This window comes from Trachurus japonicus, chromosome 4, assembly GCF_045865225.1.
Source record: "Trachurus japonicus isolate A0001 chromosome 4, Traja_1.0".
NCBI lineage: Eukaryota > Metazoa > Chordata > Actinopteri > Carangiformes > Carangidae > Trachurus > Trachurus japonicus.
Genome location: NC_140910.1, coordinates 5054608 through 5071539, shown reverse-complemented (window position 1 = coordinate 5071539; position 16932 = coordinate 5054608). Strand labels below are relative to the sequence as shown.

At 42.1% G+C, this 16932-nt stretch overlaps 1 pseudogene across 1 annotated transcript; it reads right to left on the bottom strand.

Moving 5' to 3' along the window:
- Positions 1-318: 318 nt before the first annotated feature.
- On the bottom strand, positions 319-15526 carry LOC146988323 (lysine-specific demethylase RAD23A-like; annotated as a pseudogene). Its single transcript, XR_015035692.1, has 10 exons — positions 15308-15526; positions 13179-13260; positions 12921-13000; positions 9682-10142; positions 7614-7660; positions 5764-5891; positions 5527-5680; positions 4370-4626; positions 3090-3236; positions 319-1077 (listed from the first exon to the last, which is right to left on the bottom strand). The product of XR_015035692.1 is annotated as a lysine-specific demethylase RAD23A-like (transcript).
- Positions 15527-16932: the final 1406 nt, after the last annotated feature.

The window sequence follows — 16932 nt, the reverse complement described above, 5'->3', positions numbered from 1 at the left end:
TTGTCGGTGCAAGCTATTTTTAGAACAGCGGAGCAGAGCTGCGAGCTGTTCAGAGCTACGCTACGGAGAACCAAGAAATCCCATTAGCCTCTGTAGCATAGCTCTGAGCAGCTCGCCGCTCTGCTCCGCCGTTCTAAAAACAGCTTGCAGCGAAAAATAAAGGTAACGAACCTACTGCTATGACTATAGCGATTATGGAAATGGGTCAATTTGCCAAAATGTTTAACCAATTATATCTTCATTTCTAATGTTTCATCATTTTTTTTTTTTCTGGTATGGTGACAGAACCATAAATGCAGATCTGAAGGCTTTAGGCTGTTTGGATATTTTACATTTGGGATTTTTTTCCTCCCAGGACAAAAGAAGTAGAGGAAATGAAATGATCAGACCTCAACTTTAATATAAAGCAATGCTAGCTCTCGAATACTTCAGTCAACAGTTTGCATCACACTTTCAGGTAAATCCAACATGTCAACACACGTTGAAATTTTGTTTTTCGTCATATATATATTCACAACAGCGACACACTCTATGGTGTGTATTCTGTATATGTACAGTAGTCAGGCAGCCTTGTGTGCTGACCGCAGGGGAAATCCTCTGAATAAAAGCCTGTTGGCCTGTGAGGGTGATGCAGACTGTTGCATGATCTCCTGCCATGACTCCTTCTCAGTGGGGTCAGCCAGCACAAGCAGCAGCAGTAATAATGTAGCAGCAGTGAGGCGCGGCTCAGTGTGAGCTCCTATGACAATCATCACAGCCGAATGGGGAGGAGGCAGCACAGCTAACTTTGAACAGCATGTCGTCATCGTCGTCTTCTTCATCATCATCGTAGTCGTCGTCGTCTTCATCACCATCATCAGAGCACAGTCCCGTGGTGTGAAAAGAAATGTCATCTCCCTCTCCTGTCCCTGTGAATCCCTGGTGGACCGGGTGTCTGGGTGATGTGTCGGCTCATGTGTGTGCTTACTCATCGTCCCATGTTTGCTGTAGCAGGAAGTTGGCTGCCAGGTTCTCGTTCTTCTCGCAGGCGAAGTAGGCCTGGATGACCAGGCCCTCAGGGAAGCCCAGGGCTTTTAACTGGAACACAACACAACATATTCACGTCACTTACACACACAGATACACAACCCACTAGTGCAGCTGTGTGTTGGACAATTATCCATCATAGATTTCTGTACTTAAAGCGATAGTTCAACATTTTGGCAATTTCGCCTATTGCCATAATCCCTATAGTTTTAGGAGTAGGTTCATTACCTTTAATTGTCGGTGCAAGCTGTTTTTAGAACGGCGGAGCAGAGACGTGAGCTCTGCACGGCGCTTTCATACTTACTTTGCATTTCCCTCATCAAACTCATCAAATACACAATCCAACAACCCCAAAACGCTCTGGTGGACAAGTTGTGACCTGCACATTCACCACGCTATGAAATAATAATCTAACGTTCTAACGTTTTCGAGGCAAATTAATAGCCGGAACTACATTCCAGACACGACTGGCTGGGCGGACTGATTTCAAAAGCGCAAGAAGTTTCGAGTATTTACTTCATGTGTCGTAATGTTACATATTATCTCATAGTGTGGTGAATGTGCAGGTCACAACTTGTCGTGCGCCGAGCGTTCTGGAGTTGTTGGATTGTGTATTCAGTTTGCTGAAGGAACCGCAAAAGTACCGTGCGCCTTTGTTGCGTTAGCTGAGCAGCTCGCATCTCTGCCCCGCCGATCTAAAAACAGCTTGCACCGACAAAGGTAATTAACCTTTAATAAAAAAAAAAGACTATAGGGATATGGCAATAGGCGTATTTGCCAAAATGTTGAACTATCCCTTTAAACTGTGTCCATTACATCTTGATTTTTTGTTTTGTTTTGAACTTTATTTTTATTTAGAAAGGCACATTTCCATTACATACATGTATAATAATTACAGCATTTCAGACTTTCTTTAGTCCTCAGGTTATTTGCCCCTTGTTTGTTCCCCCCTCCCTCTGGAGATAGGGAACGGTGGATGCAGAAAGTCCAAATAATGTTGTCCATATTTGCCTTCTGGGATTTTCCCCTCAATCACTGGTTATTCTAGCTATGAATCAACAGAACAGAACATCCGAGCTCACCACCTCTGACCGTCCAACCATCACATGAAAAAGAGGGCAGGTTTACACAAAGCACAATCAGATGGAATCAGATCCAATTGGTTTTACATACTCAGGCCATTTGGTCCAGATCCTATAGAATCTTTCTGTTTCAACTCTGAGGGAAATGATGTATTCTTTGAGACAGTGTAAATACATTTTTTCCATCTACTTGTGCATGTGCAACCGGTAAATTAGCTGTTTGTTTTTTAACAGTGGTGAAACATTGAAGGGAGACTCATAGAATCTGGAATCTGTCATTCCAAGTGTCAGGCCAATGTGTGGGAGGATCATGAATGAAAAGGAAACATGAATATTTGCTTTGCAAGTCGATATATGGTGTGCGCCCCTGAATTTTATGCTTATGCTGTTATGAGGACACTGTGCTCCTTGTAAAAAATAGTTAGTCTGGAGCCCTGCATATACAGTACAATGTCCATCCATTCGTCAGTGGAGTTTCTCGTGATGGATTTTTTACTGGCTGCCAATAATATAACCCAGTAATGTTTTGTCTTTAATAGTCCATATTTGAGTACGACAGTAAATCAACCTAATACATAGTTTCACATTTGAATAGAATATTTACACCATCTGACCCTGTTGTTATCCTGGGAACACACTGCCTGCATTTAGATAGATAGATAGATAGATAGATAGATAGATAGATAGATAGATAGATAGATAGATAGATAGATAGATAGATAGATAGATAGATAGATAGATAGATAGATAGATAGATAGATAGATAGATAGATAGATAGATAGATAGATAGATAGATAGATAGATAGATAGATAGATAGATCAGTTTCACTTCCAATAATTCACTTTCCCCACAAAGTTCATTATAATTATTATTATTTAATGTAATACACTGACTATAGATGAGTGCTTCACACAATGTAAGGTAAGATAACCTGAACTACTACTTTAAAACAGACAGAGGTAAATATGAGTGAACTGACCCTCTCGATGGCCTCCTTCTCCTGTGGGGTGACCTGTATGTAGTTGGTGTGTGGTGACCCCTGGGCCTCGGCGCCTTCCCCTCCTGCGTCTCCGCCTCGTGGCTCATTCAGCATCTGTACGAAGCGCTCCTGGTGCTGCGTGATTTGCTGTAAATGATATATTCAGTCAATATGAATTCTACAGCTAATACACATGGCTCCCAGAGCTGCTGCCTGTACACTGACCTCCATGAGGGTGGAAGATGTGTTTGGTCACAGCTTCATTATTCGCATTGTTAAAATTATATTAAAACTTTTTCAGGATTCCAATTTTTAGAGAGTATTTATGTAGTATACTGGAGCTGTAACGGTACATAAAAATGTTCATTCAGTACGTATTTTGGTTTTTAAGCCACAGTTCGTTTTTTTTTTCTTCTTTTTTTCCCGGTTTGGTTTGGGAAGAAAAAAAAAAATCTAAATGTTGTTCATTCATTTGTTATGAACATTTGTCAATTTTCAAATTAGACATTATGAAACATATAAAATGGAAAATAAATATAAAATAACTAAATGTAACTAATTTAACAAAATACTTTAACTAAATCTATTTTTAACATTAGTTTTGCTCTTTCCTCTGAAAGGGACTTCAAAGAACTTATAAAAACTTGAGGAATTAATTTTTAAAAAGTAAACAAAAGTGCTGCATTAACAACAGTGCAAACTTGTATTCTCTCTCTCTCTCTTTTTTTTTAACAAACTTAAGAGCAGCATTAACAGCAGAGTCATTCCTCTGCTCCTCAACAGAGAAGGGGAGGAGGGAGCGAGGACAAGAGCCGTCACTCTGACAATGAAAACGAGTGGCAGACCCTGTTGAATAAATGAGCTGCCCGTGTCTCTGTGTTCACCGTTTACATAACATGTGTGGTGCGGATACTTAGTATCTTTGGTTTGGTCAACACGCCGAACTCCACCTGCACTCATTAATCTGCCTGTTTGGAACCTGCAACTCAGATTTGAAGTTCCGCTTTATTCAAACGTCTTTTATTTTTTATTTTCTATGTACTGTGCCGCTCGTGTGTACAGAAACGATTCAATTTGTTACTTGTACTGTTTCAGTCCTAATATGTATGTATTTATTAACTCTATCATGAAAACACATTCAGTAGTTTACAAGAAAATTTAAATCTTTGCATATAGAGTCTTTGACTGGCATGAGGGCTCGTCGACTCTTACTGTTCTGTAATCAGTTTATTTTAAATGCAGACGGCCATGGCAGCGCGGTGAGTGTGGCGCAGTGATACCTGCAGCAGCTGTGGGTTGTCTCTGCCCAGCTGCTGCAGCAGGGCCGGGAGCAGGGCCGGGTTCTGCTGGATGATCTGTCTCATCTGCTGGAACTGAGGCTGGTTCCTCAGGAACTCCAGAGGGTTCCCCGTGGAGACGGAGCCTCCGCCGGCAGCGGGAGGCTGGCTGCCGGTCACCGGCCCTGCTGGGGGAGCGGATGAGCCACTTACTGTTGGTTTTGTTCACAAACACAAAAAACACAATGGGAAACCTATGTCTGGATCATTCAGTCAGCAGGTGGGAAATAGACACAGTCCTCAGTTCTCAGAGCTGAGGTGGCTGCCTCGAACAGCCTCTTTTCAGGAAAAACCTGACGATGGAGGACCAAGGGTGTCATGGGAAATATAAGTAATAATAAATAAATGACCAGTCAATCCAGTAGCAATACTTAAAGGGACAATTCCGGGCAAATTCAACCTGGGGCTACTCAGTTTTCTGATATTTTAAAAGAATGATTGTGAAGATTTTCTTTTTAAAGCAGAAGTAAGCGGAATGTTTGTGTTAATATAAGTCTTAAATAGTTATATCTTCCGACAGCAATCACTTACATAGAGTGTTTGGTCCGAAACACGGGTCTGTCAGTCACTCTGCTCCGCTGTAAGCCGAGGAGAAAACTTTCCTTGTATCCTACAACCTTTATCCAATGAGGAGAGAGACCGGCATAAAGGGGCAGTCCTCTCTGTGTGTGTAGCCAAGGGATGCGCGTGCATTTTTGTGATATGATATTGCAAATAATCCTGTTATTAACTCAGTTTTTTATGTTTTGTGTTGTGATGTTATAAATAATCCTCGCTATTAACCCTGTTTTTATGTTTTCTCAATTTAGTCTCCCTAAGAACCCCTTGCAGTACTAGTGTCGTTTCCGTGTAAACATAGCCTGAGTCTGGATATTGTTTATTCTGCCTGTAACCATACTGAGCGCGTCAACTGGACTTTCACATGTCGACTTCTAAAATATTAGGAAACTAGAGCCCCACGTTGAATTTGCCTGGAATTGTCCTTTAAGATTTCAAATGTATTTGCAAAAACCATGAATACATAAGAGAATCAGAAAAACCCTTTGGTTGGGTCCATCCATACACATACTCACACTGATGAAACAAATGTGTGCTCTTACTGGTAGCGGCTACAGGCGGCTGCTGTGGCTGCTGTGGAGCAGGGGCGGGGGCGGGGGCTGGGGCGGGTGCTGGGGCAGGGGCAGGGGGGTTCAGCGGAGCAGTGTGCTGTACCGGCTCTGGAGGCGGCAGATTGCTGGCCTCTGCTGGAATACCCTGCAGCACACAAACATTTACAACACGCCCCGCGAACAGAGCAGTGGGCGGAGCTGGGGGGTGAAGCGGGGGTTAATCCTCACCATGAGCAGATACTCCACAGCCCGATCCGGGTTGTTGTAACTGGCTCTGAGGGCGGCGACCACCTGCTCCCGCTCATAACCCATAGACATGATCTCTGACACCAGGTTCTCATAGGCCGGACCCGTCACTGTGGAAACAACAGGAGGGGGAGGACAGGGGAGAGGAATGGTTTAGATAAGACTGGACTTGGAAGATTGGACACTGATCAGACATCATGACCACCTGTCTAATATTGTGTTGGTCCCTTTTGCTGCACTGCACCAAAGATGCTCCATATACTAACAAGATGGCCCATGAGAAGCTGCTCCAATGATGAAATGATGCAGCTCTACTTCCTGTCTCCTAAGTGGGCGTGGTCACCCGTCCCCCCGCCTCGTGTTGTGTGTGGATTTATAAAAGTTGTAGGTAGATGAAAGTGAGATATTTATATTTTCTTATGATTTCTTCCGTTATTATCTTATAGCGTGGTGAATGTGCAGGTCACAACTTTGTTGTTGTTGGATTGTGTATTTGATGAGTTTGATGAGGGAAACCAAGAAATCCCATTAGCCCCCGTAGCGTAGCTCTGAGCAGCTTGCGGCTCTGCTCTGCCGTTCTGAAAATAGCTTGCATCGACAATTAAAGAGACCCCGAGGAGTTTGCTTTTGGTTATAAAAGAGTCTCTGGTTTCCCGGGCGCTGCCCAGCGGCTAATGAGAATAACACCGCCGGATCGCTAGCTGGCATCGTTTATGGAACTACGACGGTATCTGATCGTCTTCCAACCTCCGATTTACGTTCCTGATGAATGAAAACATTCTTGGCAAATGTTTTTGCTTTCGTCCGTCTTGCGCCGGTCCAAGAATTTCACTGTGCGCGCAGAGGCTCATGGGAAATTCCAAAACTCATCGTAGTCACTTTAAAGGTAACGAACCTACTATCCCTTCAAGTTACTATGGGGCGAAAGAATCGACCGCAATCTGTGTTCATGTTCACTTCTTTCATTGGAGTCGATACACTCAAGACTGCTGCTGCTAGTCTCCTAAAGGGGCGGGGCCGTGGAGAAGCCCATGTGACAGCGATACAGGAAGCTGACTCGTCATGGGCCGTCTTGGTTTCTAAACCGTCTTTGGCAGGACTGTGTATCCTGACAGCTTTCTATCAGAAGCAGCATGGACTTGTTCAGCAGTCTGAGCAACAGTATCTGGTCTGTTGGATGGGAGCACACGGGCCAGCCTTCTCTCCCCACATGTATCAATGAGCCTGTGGCCGCTTCACCACCGTTCCTTCCTTGGACCAACTGTTGATAGATCCTGACCACTGCAGACCGGGAACAGCCCACAAGACCTACAGCTGCAGCACATTAGAGACCCAGTCGTCCTTGTAGAACTGGATCAAATAATCTGCCCATTGTTCCTGCTTCTAACACATCAACTTTGAGGACAACATGTTCACTTGCTGCCTAATGTATCCCACCCACTAACAGGTGCCATGATGAATGTTATTCACTGTCATTCACCTCACCTCTGAGTTCTCAGAATGTCAGGACCACAGTGTGATCAAATCCTGATTTTAGAACTTAACAAAACTACCAAACACATGAAAATAGCAAGAAAAAACACAGTAGGAAACCAAGAACATTGTAAATGATTGCGGATTTTCTAAAAGTCATTTCAATTTCGTACTCAGCTGTTAATGGAAGCGTGGCAGCAGCCTTTCACTGAGTGTGGCCACTCAACTGGTTCATTTGATTCACACCAAGAACTTATTGCTCAAAGAGAAATGCTGTCACTGTGGAAAAAGGGAGAAAACTAAAAACCCCAGCACCTCAGTGAATATAATATGGAGAATAAAAGTGACAGATGTATTACCTAGTATCGATGCTGCTTCTTCAAGGAGACCCAGTTCATCAACAAGGCTGAAAGAGTGAGACAGAGAGAGAGACAGAGTGTAAACCAACAATTCAAAACCAGACAAAGAGTCTGCACAGCTATGTAAGGATATACAGTACACGCTGATGTTACCAGGCTAAACACAAGGCGAGGCTGATGATGTGGGCTACTTTACTTATAGACAAAGGTACATTTGGTTTGCAGGAAAACACTCATCACTCTTATTGAATTGAATTGAATTGAATTGAATTGAATTGAATTGAATTGAATTGAATTGAATTGAATTGAATTGAATTGAATTAACTTTATTAATCCCGAAGGAGGGAAATTTGTTTGTCCCAACAGCACACAACAATAAAAAAATATCTAACACAGACATCATCATAATGTACTGGGTAAATGAGTAGAAATGAATGAATTAATCAAAACAGCGCCTCAGTGCAGAATGGCTTCATTCAAACTTCTCCTTCTACCAGTTTGGAGACAATGAATCTGAGACTCCAGATCAGATCCAAGACACGATTTAAAGTTGATCCAGCTATCCACTGTGACTGTCTGCTGTACAGGGATGATAAGTGAAGTTGTAATTTATCATCTTATGATGATGTTGTGAGTTTTGGAGTGGTCTGGTCTAGGGATGGGCATGGTTAATCAATTATCGATCACTGATCATTCAGAATTTTATCGATCACGTAAAATTTTTATCAATCTAACGTTGTTATCGTATTGTTACCATTAACTGATAAAATTAAAATGCTCTACACACAGCTACAGATGTGCAGCAAGCGCCACATCATTTTTGAAAGGGCTTGTGATTGCTTTTTGTACAAGTGCAGCCAAACAGCAGGCTGAAGAGAGATAGAGAGAGGCAGCAGAGCAACTCTGACAGCTCAGCTGCAGGTGAGCCAGGAGGAGAGTGCAGCGCGTCTTTTTTTTTTTTAAATAGTGGGCATTGTCCTTACAGGTGATGCACAAGCAGACATCCATGTACGTTGTCCTTCTTCCTTCACGGGGACTGCCCTGCATTACTTGGACATGTTCTCCCCATGTAGCTTTTGGCTGCTAGTCGAAGTCTGCAGGTGCACATGAACATGCACACCATAGTAAATATGAATATGATATTAATGTTTAATCGATAATTCATCGTTAATTTTCCCGATGAACGATCAAAAAGATTTCTTCAAATGCCCATCCCTAGTCCGGTCATAAACCAGTGTACTAGTGAAATTAAAAGTTGGACCTGATGATGAAGCTCTGATCACCTAACTTCAAACATCAAGGAACATTCAGATATCTGATCTGAAGCTCCGCTCTGCTACGTTCTCACTGTGCTAACCCAGACTTTACAACTTATTTAAAGGGATAGTTCAACATTTTGGCAAATTGGCCCATTGCCATAATCCCTATAGTTTTAGCAGTAGGTTTGTTACCTTTAATTGTCAGTGCAAGCTACTTTTTGGATCAGCGGAGCAGAGCCACGAGCTGCTCAGAGCTACGCTACGGAGGCTCGTGGAATTTCTTGGTTTCCCTCATCAAATACACAATCCAACAACTCCAAAATGCTCTGGTGGACAAGTTGTGACCTGCACATTCACCACGCTATGAGATAATAACGGAACATTACAAGACAGAGTTGTTTTCGAGGTAAAGGCAGAGACTGCTTGATGAAAAACTGCCCCCGACGGGGAGGCGCATCAGCAGTTTAGCATAGATTTACCTCGAAAACAACTCTGTCTCGTGACGTTCCGTTATTATCTCATAGCGTGGTGAATGTGCAGGTCACAACTTGTACACCAGAGCGTTTTGGAGTTGTTGGGTTGTGTATTTGATGAGTTTCATGAGAGAAACGTGGAAATACCATGTGCCGTGCAGAGCTCACGTCTCTGCCCCGCCAATCTAAAAACAGCTTGCACCGACAATTAAAGGTAACGAACCTACTGAAAAGAAACAGCCCGCACAACCAAATAATGTGATTTGCCAAAATGTTGAACTATCCCTTTAAAAACAAGTCTGCTGGAAGGTCATGACTTGAACTCTGTCATCCAACCTGGAAGCGGAGGAGTGGACCGGTACGGTGGGAGATGGCTGATTCTCAGGCTCTTCCCTCGGCTTCTCCTCAGGCTGGGCGGGAGCGGCCGACGCCGTCTGAGCGGGTCCATCAGCTGGAGCCGCGGCGGTGTCCGGAGCAGCGGCAGCAGCAGCCGAGGCCACAGCTGGAGCCGAGTCTTCAGGTGTGTTTGAGTCCAGAGCTGCTGCTGCTGCTGATGACGATTCAACAGAAGCCACGGGAGTGTTTTTTGGGGCTGAGGAGGGGGGTTCAGACGGAGGCACTGACTGTGAGGCCGGTGTTGGTGCGGTGGCCGTGTGTGTTGGCGTGGAGGTGGCCTGTGCTGAGCCAGAGGCTGGGGCTGCAGCTGCAGCTGGAGCTGGAGCTGAGGCTGAGGGTGTTGCTGCAGCTGCTGGGGGAGCCGGCTGAGGGGCTGCCTGTGGAGGAGGGGCTGCTTTGGGCTGAAAAGACATTTGAGAAATTGATCATTAGTGATGTTTATGTGACGACCAGACTGTTAAAGGGATACACCAACATTTTTTTTTTCGTGTCTTGCCTCACTCCTGAGTCCTTGACAAGCAGATGGACACCATCCTTTCGACTGTGTGTGCAGTAACAAGGGAGATACGGGCAGAGCTAGCACGCCGCTAATTAGCTTAGCTCAACCGCAGGAAGTGTATAGGTAGTGTTAGCCTGCCTCCACCTAAAGTCATTAGAGACATTCTTCAATAACTCTAAACAGAAACCAGCGGGCCGATCTTCGGAGCTGACAAAACTCTCCGGTAAGGCATCTTGAGCGGTCAAAGCAGAGGGTTCAAGCAAAGACGGTTTATTTTGGTTCAAGCTAGCTACATCGAGGGTAGGTCAGCTTCCTATTTCAAAGTAAAAGCACAAATTCTATCGTCATGGTTTTCTTTATGTAAAGTGCAACGGGTGTTTTATTTTGTGAAAGTAACTGGAAGTGCGTTGGTCACAACGGCTAGCTTGAGTAGCACCGAGTTCGTCCAATCAAACTTGTAAACAGCTGGTATTTAGACAAATTAACGACTGCTGATCTAAACGGCTACTTTCTCACCTAAAAATGTTTGAAATGTCGATAAAGTGATATATTTTCAGAGTTTAGCGCTAAAATGAAATCAGCTCCTGACTGCTGATTTCGGCTCGTAGGAGGCAGGCTAACACTACCTATGCACTTCCAGCGTTTGAGCTAAGCTAATTAGCGGTGCGCCAGCTCTGCCCATATCTCCCTTGTTACTGCACGCACAGTCGAAAGGATGGTGTCTATCTGCTTGTCATGGACTCGGGAGTGAGGCAAGACACGAAAAAAAAATGTTGGTGTATCCCTTTAAACTTCTGATTTTTTTCTTCATGTCTGCCTTTTTTCTGTGACTTTTTGTTTGTCCTTGTTTTTTCTGTTTCAACTGTCTGTCACCGTGTTGGGGGAGAGCAAGAAACGCTTGATTTAATTACATCTAACAGGACAGGGTTTTCTGTACCAAGTCACAAATATAGATGAACCAAATGTGATTTAACTTTAACTCAAAGTTCATGAAAAAGTTGTTCTGGCAAGTCTGCTCACACACACGCTCTGGTGTCAGAAGCTCTCTGAGTTCAACCCACAGCGTCTCTACTGGGACTAGAGACGTCTTAATGAGGCTCCAGACAGGCTCCACCACTGATCAGTGAATATAACGACAATATGAAACGGTCTACAGAATGACTCGCAGTAAATAAGAATATTAAATAAGGCTGACGAAAACTGGTAAAGAATTGTACAATTGTGCTGTGGAAATGGTAAAAGCTGTGAAGGTGGTTGTTCTATTCCATCTTAATTTACACCTTTTTTCAGATTTTTCACATTCCACATGAATTCGGATCAGTTCGGAAACCTGTGTAGACATGGTCAGGGTGATTTGTGAGGTCGGTGATAGATTTTGTCTTTAGAAACACCTATGTAGGTGCAGGACGTAGCATGTTTTTTTATGTACCTTGGGCCTGGTCTGATATCTCCTGATGGCAGGTAGCTCACACCAAGTAAACAGGTACCTGCACTTTTTTACATGGCTGCATGATTCCAGCTCCACAACATCTCCAGAAGTGACCATGTCCATATCAATAGAACTTTATTAATCCAACCAGGGGCAATTGGTTCAAGCAACTGATACATACAATAAAAAGCATACCATAATAATGAAATAGAATAAAATAGTGTAAAATACTGAGGAGTATAGTGGGATCAAGGGTTTTATAAATATAGTTAAAAAAAAAAAAAGAAGCAATCAAGACTAGATGAATGAAATGATTACACGGCCCCCGCCTCCCATTTCCTGTCTCTCTCTCAACTCTCCTGTCCATTAAAGGTGAAAAAGCCCCCAAAAATATACTTTAATTATCAGTGCATGTTGTTTTGAGATCAGCGGGGCAGAGACGTGAGCTGCTCAGTGAACACAATGGAGGTGAACGGTAGGCGAATTTTTTCAACATGTTGAACTATCCTTTTGAGAGACGAATGGCAGAGGGATAAAATTAGGTTAGTCTTACTAGCAGGTAAGAGATACTAACGAATACCTGGACTCTGTTGTTAACATGTCCAACTTTACAACCTGGTATAAAACTTCTCCTGACAACTGTACATGCGTAAATCTTTATGACTGACATGTTCGTGTTTTATTAAGGCTTAAAGCTCTGCATCACTGAACACAAGAGCCCGTTTACAGCTGTCATTAAAACACATCTTGAGTGGTAAGATCACCAGTGGACAGTGACACAGTGGGTTGTGCCAGTTTACACTTGTATTTAGGGCACAGCACTTGTGATCACTCATGATCTGATCAAGACACGTTTTAATGACAGTTGTAAACGGTCACAGCTGAGTGAACATATGCCACAAACCTGGATCAAACAACCAAACGCAGGTCATGTTGGGTTATTGTGTTTTTACACTGCTGCTCTGAGCTTCTCCTTTTAACACTGTTTTAATTCAGTATTTCTTTTCCAGTCACTACTTGTCAAAATCTTTTACAACTATCATTAACAACTGTCATAAAAACGCATTACTTTTTATACACCTTTCAAATTAAAAGCGTAGGGATGACTTCCTTCTGTCAGGAGTTGCACACAACCACAGACACAACAGTGAACAAGGTCGTTAGTAGATAATAACGGTTCACTCAGAGCAGCCGGTGGTGTGAGTATGACCTTAATCAATGTCCAAAAAAATAATCTGAGGACACACTGACCTTGGTAACCATGACCACCACAAAGTTTTTCTCATCCATTTTGTACTCTTTCAGCGGGGTGTCATCGTTTAAGATTTTGCCTGTGACGTTCAAGCAGAAACAGGAGACGGGGAAAAAGATTCATGCCACACACTAGAATAAGAAGCTTTAGCAGTCTTAAACACGTGGAAGTATGAGAACACTCAGTGTTATGAAATTCTTAAATTCTTCCTTTAAAATGCTACAATGTTCAAATGTGAGTGACCTCGTCCGTCTCACCTGCATAGATGAGTTTTTGTCCCGCGGCAGGAAATGCATCTTTTCCTCTGTCCTCCTCGATCTTCTCCTTCAGGGTTTTCACCTGACAAACATCAACAGACACTGACGTAACTAAAAGAGAATTTTAAATTGAAACATCTCCAGAAGTGACACTGTGTGAATGAAAACCACAGAGTTACTGCAGTTAGGCCCGCTGGTTGTTTCTGTACATGTAATCACATCGAATGTTATGGGAGTGTGTTACTGTTTTCCACTGGACGAGCACTGTGGCGAGAAGTTGCACAGTTTAATAACAGGATATGATCTATAGCAAAGTGTTGAAATTAGAGATAATATCACTGTGACCATCCACAACTACTTCACTTATCTAACCTTACCCTACCCACGATCCGCTACCGACAAAGTCTCCTTGTAAACCTTCCAAAATGTTTTAAAATGTCAGTGTTTCCCAAACCACAAGATGACGTCCTCTCGTCTACTCCACAAACCAAAGAGATACTCAGTCAGTATATTGTCATAAAGGAACAAAGAAACCAGAAATATTCACATTTTAAGAAGCTGAAATCAGAGAATTTTGACTATGCAAACCGATTATTTGTTTAGCAAAATAGTTGATGATTAATTTAATAATCAATAATTGTTTGATTAATTGTTGCAGCTCTATTATAGTGCGATTTTTGTTAGGACTTATACAAACCAATATGCTTTGTTGACCTGGGCATCTGCTTAGCAGCACGACACTTTTGGTGTTAATAATGCACAACAATGATGTGTCACAGTTTATCTTAAAATAATTGCAGCTCACTATATAATTGAGTTTGTAGCTGTTGCTGCTAGTTCTCGGCCCCTGACACTAGTTGGGCTTGTATAGCTACTATAATTAAAACAGTCAATAGCAAAAACAGACAGATCAATTAATTATATCCTACAATTAGCTTCATGTATACAGATGTTCAAACTAAAAGGACATAACAAGCGGACAAACACTCAAACAAAGACAACTACCTATATAAAATAAGCACATCTATGCTGGTTGCTTTTATGAGCACTTCATTTTGCTGTTGACAAATTTAAATCTGTTGTAAATGTTATTGCGATTACAGTGAAAACTAAATTGATATATATTACAACAGGATTAATTTGGAACATACCCTCACAAGTGCCAACATAATCTACAATACTGTAGAAAGAGCAGAAAACATGTAATAATTTTGGAGCAGTGTGGGAACAAACAGCTTCACTACTGTGTGAACCATGGACAAAATGACACATGTCCATGTTGGGACAGTGGATTTAGATCATTACAAACATGAGTAAAAGACAATCATAATATTATCAGTTTGTTTTGTAATTAAGAAGGAAAATGTTGCAGTTTCACATTTATTATGATGCTTGTGTGGCGCCAATGGCTGTTGTCATTGTGGTCACACAGAAAACATTAGTTAAATACACCTAATATAAATGACTATATGCTGCTCTTTCATATGGGAAAAGCCCACAGGTCTTGAGGAGGGGGCTTATAATGAGGATTTACTGACAGTCTTCCCACTACAACATTAACAAGCAGAAGGATTAAAATATTGCATCGTCATTCATGGTGAAACACTGAAACAAGTCAAACACCATCAAGCTAAATCAATCCACTCACATTTCCGGTCACTGTTTTTCAGTATAAAACCTTTCTGCTGTTCACCGCGGGTGTAAGTTCATAGGTATACAGGCAATGTGTTTTACCGTATTATTTATATTCTTTATCTAATCAAAAGCCTATCGTCAACACGGTCTAATGTGAAATGCTTGTGATTCAAATAAAGATGTGAGGCCTTTACTTTGAAGGACAACTTGCTTAATTCCGGTCTAGCTCGAGCTAGCTGTAGCAACATTACCCCACATGAACTCAGTAACTGTAAGATCCTCCGAATTAACAACTTGTCCCAATGCATATTTGTCTCACACACTCAACCGTACTTTTTTAATTAGACAAAAATATGACAGTACGCCCCTTAGCCGCCGTTACCACGGCCGTGTCTGAACGTTAGCTGCAATTCCCCAATGCTACAGCCTATATGGCAGCAGCCCTCCCTCCCGGCCTGGGCATGTTTACTTCAGCCCCGTTAACTTCTACTCACCGTCAATTCTGGGTCTATCTCAATTTTGAACGTCTGTTGTTGCAGGGTCTTTAGTGTTATCGTCAGCATCTTGCGACGCGGTTGTGGGAGGCAGCTGGGGTCAAGATTCAGTGGAGTTGGGGGCAATTTCTCGACTGAAGCCGCTCTTTTTGCTCAATATCTATTTAACTGGGTCTAAATGTATGTGTGACTCAGCTGTCTCAGTGCTGCGGAGCGAGCTGCACACGGACGCCATCTACCGCTGGAGGCGAGGCACTGCACCGCACTGCACGCTGCCGCCTTCAGGTGCCGTCGGAAAGACTGAAGAAGTCGAGAGGCAGATTAATGAGTCAATAAAACGGTGTCATCACTTATCTCCTGAGATTCTTGTTAGCTTTGAATATCGAACTGCGACATAAACTATATTGTGTTCCTTTCTGCACTTTTCTCTCTGTGTAAGCTACTGTCCATTTTGCGGCTGGAATATCTCATCTTTTATGTTCCATAATGACACTTTACTAAAACTTTGCTAAAGCTGTTTTCTCATTATGCATTTCTCATCTGACACTATGAGCTCATGAAACCAGTTTGTACCTCCATCAGATAGGAAAACAGACCTCTCTCTTGTTTTGATACAGTCCTATTGCATTAGTGTTTTCAATCAAATCACTTTAAACTTAGGCTACTTACGCTACTATAATTGATGTCTTTTAAGTTTGATTATATTATATAGTTAGCCTACTTTTAGTAGCTTGACTATTTTTTACACAGTCATTCAGTTTTACAGTGACAGTTTGAATTTGAATTTACAGAAGCAGTTTTTACATCTGCTTTCACACATTTCTCACTTTATCACAGTCCTGCACAGATATCTGCTGCAAAATTAAACACCGCAGTGAAAATATCATACAGCAAACACATCTTAATCAAACAAATAGCTACTTAAATCAAGTCCAAAACACATTTGGATGAATCTTGCTCTAAACCTAAAGGTCCTCTGATTTCCACAGGCTTGCATTTGCATACACAGTTCAATCTGCTGAAAGTGGTTGAAATGAAAATAAAACAAGTTGATCACTAATGTTATTTTTCCAAAATGTTACTGCTAGCTACAATTTTTGTCTGAACATTTTTGTAGCTCTCGTTTTCCAAAGTCAGTCAGGTGTCAGTCAGATAGATGGACAGATCAATAAAAATGACAAATGTTGTTATAGACCTTGAGCAAGATGTGTTAGATCAATGAAGGTAAACTATTCTGTTTCTTATTGCTTACGTATCTGTCCTTAACACTCAATAAAATGCCATTCAACATACAGAAGGTGTTTATCACCAGAATTTCCCATAAATGGATTTTGGTACTTTAATCCACATGTGGTTAATAAAACACACCAGAGGCACTGGAGGAAAGAACAGTGTGCAGGTTTCATAAATAGACACTTTACTATTACATAGGCTACTGTTGTCCACACTAACTGTGGTCCAACTCCACAGACTTTTTCAGTACCAACCAAAATGTGTGCTTATCAAAAAGTGTCAAATAACTAAATGATTCAGACAGTGAACAGTTTTTGAGAAAGTTACATATCCATTTACAGTATAAAATATATACGTAGTAAAGCTCTTTACTCCAGGAGCCATGTTGTTTT